Source organism: Brassica napus, unplaced genomic scaffold (genome assembly GCF_020379485.1).
Source record: "Brassica napus cultivar Da-Ae unplaced genomic scaffold, Da-Ae ScsIHWf_1092;HRSCAF=1556, whole genome shotgun sequence".
Lineage (NCBI taxonomy): Eukaryota > Viridiplantae > Streptophyta > Magnoliopsida > Brassicales > Brassicaceae > Brassica > Brassica napus.
Genome location: NW_026014517.1, coordinates 299,495 through 305,000, shown reverse-complemented (window position 1 = coordinate 305,000; position 5,506 = coordinate 299,495).

Genomic DNA, 5,506 nt, shown 5'->3' with positions numbered 1-5,506 from the left:
AAACAGTCCACGGGAAGGGACAGCATGCTGAGTCAAAGGACCAACGTGCTGATATGTGTACTGATGGACAGCCACGGATGTCCTGTGTGTTCTGATGGACACAGACAGACACACACGGACGCACATGGACAGCCACAGACGTCCTGTGTGTGCTGACGGACAACCACATATGTCCTATGTGTGCTGGCGGACACCCACAGACGTCCTGTGTGTACTGAACAGACAGCCCACGTGGGCCAAAATCACCCAAACAGTCGACGGGAAGGGCCGGCGTGCTGACTCCAAGGACCAAAGTGCTGATATGTGTACTGATGGACAGCCACGGATGTCCTGTTTGTGCTGATGGAGAAAGACAGACACACACAGACACACATGGATAGCCACAGACGTCCTGTGTGTGCTGGCGGACACCCACAGACGTCCTGTGTGTGCTGGCGGACACCCACGAACGTACTGTGTGTACTGAACAGACAGCCCATGTGGCCCAAAATCACCCGAACAGTCCACGAGAATGGTCAGCTTGCTGAGTCCAAGGACCAGCGAGCTGATATGTGTACTGATGGACATCCACGGATGTTATGTGTGTGCTGACGGACATAGACAAACACACACGGACACACACGGACATCCATGGACGTCCTGTGTGTGCTGGCGGACACCCACGGACGTCATGTGTGTGATGGCGGACACCCACAGACGTCCTGTGTGTACTCAACAGACAGTCCACGTTGGCCAAAATCACTCCAACAGTCCACGGGAAGGGTCAGCGTGCTGAGTCCAAGGACCAATGTGCTGATATGTGTACTGATGGACAGCCACAGACGTCCTGTGTGTGCTGACGGACACACACGGATACACACGGACAGCCACGGATGTCCTGTGTGTGCTGACGGACAGCCACGGACAGCCACTGAAGTCCTGTGTGTCTTAGCGGACACCCACGAACGTCCAGTGTGTACTGAACAAACAGCCCACGTGGGCCAAAATCACCCAAACAGTCCACGGGAACGGCTAGCGTGCAGAGTCCAAGGACCAACGTACTGATATGTGTACTGATAGACAGCCACAGGCGACCTGTGTGTGCTGACGGACACACACGGACAGACACAGACGTTCTGTGTGTGCTGATAGACACACACGGACACACACGGACAGCCACGGACATCCTGTGTGTGCTGACGGACACACACGGAAGTTCTGTATGTGCTGACGGACACCCAGGGACATCCTGTGTGTGATGACGGATACACACAGACAGCCACAGACAGCCACAGACGTTTTGTGTGGGCTGGCAGACACCCACGGAGGTCCTGTGTGTGCTGGCGGACACCCACTGACGTCCTGTGTGTACTCAACAGACAGCCCACGTGGGCCAAAATCACTCGAACAGTCCACGGGAAGGGTCAGCGTGCTGAGTCCAAGGACCTACGTGCTGATATGTGTACTGATGGACAGCCACGGAGGCCTGTGTGTGCTGACGGACACACACGGACACACAAGGAGGGCCACGGACGTCATGTGTATGCTTATGGACACACATGGATGTCCTGTATGTGCTGATGGACACGCACGGACGTCCTGTGTGTATTGAACATACAGTCCACATGGGCCAAAATCACCCGAACAGTCCACGAGAATGGTCAGCGTGCTGAGTCCAAGGACCAGCGAGCTGATATGTGTACTGATGGACAGCCACGAACGTCCTGTGTGTGCTGACGGACACAGACAAACACACATGGACACACACGGACAGCCATGGACATCCTGTGTGTGCTGGCGGACACCCACGGACGTCCTGTGTGTTCTGGCGGACACCCAGGGACGTCCTGTGTGTACTCAACAGACAGCCCACGTGGGCCAAAATCACTCCAACAGTCCACGGGAAGGGTCAGCGTGCTGAGTCCAAGGACCAGCGTGCTAATATGTGTACTGATGGACAGCGACAGACGTCCTGTGTGTGCTGACGGACACACATGGATACACACGGACAGCCATGGAAGTCCTGTGTGTGCTGACAGACATCCACAGACCGCCAGAGACAGCCACGAACGTCCTGTGTGTGCTGACGGACACACACGGACACACAAGGACAGCCACGGACGTCCTGTGTGTGCTTACAGACACACACGGATGTCTTGTGTGTGCTGATGGACACGCATGGACGTCCTGTGTGTACTGAACAGACAGCCAACGTGGGACAAAATCACTCGAACAGTCCACGGGAAGGGTCAGAGTGCTGAGTCCAAGGACCAGCGTGCTAATATGTGTACTGATGGACAGCCACATACGTCCTGTGTGTGCTGACGGACACACACGGATACACACGGACAGCCACGGATGTCATGTGTGTGCTGACAGACAGCCACAGACAGCCACGGAAGTCCTGTGTGTCCTAACGGACACCCATGAACGTCCAGTGTGTACTGAACAGACAGACCACGTGGGCCAAAATAGCCCAAACAGTCCACGGGAAGTGCCAGCGTACTGAGTCCAAGGACAAACGTACTGATATGTGTACTGATGGACAGCCACGGACGTCCTGTGTGTGCTAACGGACACACACGGACAGCCACGGACATTCTGTAGGTGCTGACAGACACACACGGACACACACGGACAGCCACGGACGTCCTGTGTGTGCTGACGGACACACACGGAAGTTCTGTATGTGCTGACGGACACCCAAGGACGTCCTGTGTGTGCTGATGGACACACACAGACAGTCACGGACAGCCACAGACTTCCTGGGTGGGCTGGCGAACACCCACAGACGTCCTGTGTGTACTGGCGGACACCCACTGACGTCCTGTGTGTACTCAACAGACAGCCCACATGGGCCAAAATCACTCGAACAGTCCACGGGAAGGGTCAGCGTGCTGAGTCCAAGGACCTACGTGTTGATATGTGTACTGATGGACAGCCACGAACATCCTTTGTGTGCTGACGGACACACAAGGACACACAAGGACAGCCACGGACGTCTTGTGTGTGCTTATGGACGCACATGGATGTCCTGTATGTGCTGATGGACACGCACGGACGTCCTGTTTGTACTGAACAGACAGTCCAGATGGGCCAAAATCAACCGAACAGTCCACGGGAAGGGCCAGAGTGCTGAGTCCAAGGACCAGCGTGCTAATATGTGTACTGATGGACAGCCACGGCCGTCCTGTGTGTGCTGACGGACACACACGGATACACACGGACAGCCACGGACGTCCTGTGTGTGCTGATGGACAGCCACAGACAGCCACGAAAGTCCTGTGTGTACTGGCGGACACCCACGAACGTCCAGTGTGTACTGAACAGACAGCCCACGTGGGCCAAAATCACCCAAACAGTCCACGGGAAGGGCCAGCGTGCTTAGTCCAAGGACCAACGTGCTGATATGTGTACTGATGGACAACCACAGATGTCATGTGTGTGCTGACGGACACAGACAGACTCACACGGCCATCAGCACACACGGACGTCCTATGTGTGCTGGTGGACACCCACGGACGTCCTGTGTGTGCTGGCGGACACCCATGGACATCCTGTGTGTACTGAAAAGACAGCCCACGTGGCCCAAAATCCCCCGAATAGTCCACGGGAATGGTCAGCGTGCTGAGTCCAAGGACCAACGTGCTGATACGTGTACTGATGGACAGCCACAGACGTCTTGGGTGTGCTGACGGACACAGACAGACACACACGGACAGCCACTGACGTCTTGTGTTTGCAGGTGGACACCCACGGATATCCTGTGTGTACTCAACAGACAGCCCACGTGGGCCAAAATCACTCGAACAGTCCACGAGAAGGGTCAGCGTGCTGAGTCCAAGGACCTACGTGCTGATATGTGTACTGATGGAAAGCCAAGGACGTCATGTGTGTGCTGACGGAGACACACGGACACACAAGAACAGCCACGGACGTCCTGTGTGTGCTTATGGACACACATGGATGTCCTGTACATCCTGATGGACACGCACGGACGTCCTGTGTGTACTGAACAGACAGTCCACATGGGCCAAAATCACCCGAACAGTCCACGAGAATGGTCAGCGTGCTGAGTCCAAGGACCAGCGAGCTGATATGTGTACTGATGGACAGCCACGGACGTCCTTTGTGTGCTGACGGACACAGAAAGACACACACGAACACACACGGACAGCCATGGACGTCCTGTGTGTGCTGGCGGACACCCACGGACGTCCTGTGTGTACTCAACAGACAGCCCACGTCGGCAAAAATCACTCCAACAGTCAACGGGAAGGGTCAGCGTGCTGAGTTTAAGGTCCAACGTGCTGATATGTGTACTGATGGACAGCCATGAATGTCCTGTGTGTGCTTACGGACACACACGGATGTCTTGTGTGTGCTGATGGACACGCACGGACGTCCTGTAGAACTGAACAGACAGCCCACATTGGCCAAAATCACTCGAACAGTCCATGGGAAGGGCCAGAGTGCTGAGTCCAAGGCCCAACGTGCTAATATGTGTACTGATGGACAGCCATAGTCGTCCTGTGTGTGCTGACGGACACACACAGATACACACAGACAGCCAAGGATGTCGTGTGTGTGCTGACGGACAGCCACGGAAGTCCTGTCCTGTTTGTGCTGATGGAGAAAGACAGACACACACGGACACACATGGATAGCCACAGACGTCCTGTGTGTGCTGGCGGACACCCACAGACGTCCTGTGTGTGCTGGCGGACACCCACCAACGTCCTGTGTGTACTGAACAGACAGCCCACGTGGCCCAAAATCACCCGAACAGTCCACGAGAATGGTCAGCGTGCTGAGTCCAAGGACCAGCGAGCTGATATGTGTACTGATGGACATCCACGGATGTTATGTGTGTGCTGACGGACATAGACAAACACACACGGACACACACGGACAGCCATGGACGTCCTGTGTGTGCTGGCGGACACCCACGGACGTCCTGTGTGTGATTGCGGACACCCACAGACGTCCTGTGTGTACTCAACAGACAGCCCACGTGGGCCAAAATCACTCCAACAGTCCACGGGAAGGGTCAGCGTGCTGAGTCCAAGGACCAATGTGCTGATATGTGTACTGATGGACAGCCACAGACGTCCTGTGTGTGCTGACGGACACACACGGATACACACGGACAGCCACAGATGTCCTGTGTGTGCTGACAGACAGCCACTGAAGTCCTGTGTGTCTTAGCGGACACCCACGAACGTCCAGTGTGTACTGAACAGACAGCCCACGTGGGCCAAAATCACCCAAACAGTCCTCGGGAAGGGCTAGCGTGCAGAGTCCAAGGACCAACGTACTGATATGTGTACTGATAGACAGCCATAGGCGAGCTGTGTGTGCTGACGGACACACACGGACAGACACAGACGTTCTGTGTGTGCTGATAGACACACACGGACACACACGGACAGCCACGGACATCCTGTGTGTGCTGACGGACACACACGGAAGTTCTGTATGTGCTGACGGACACCCAGGGACATCCTGTGTGTGATGACGGATACAC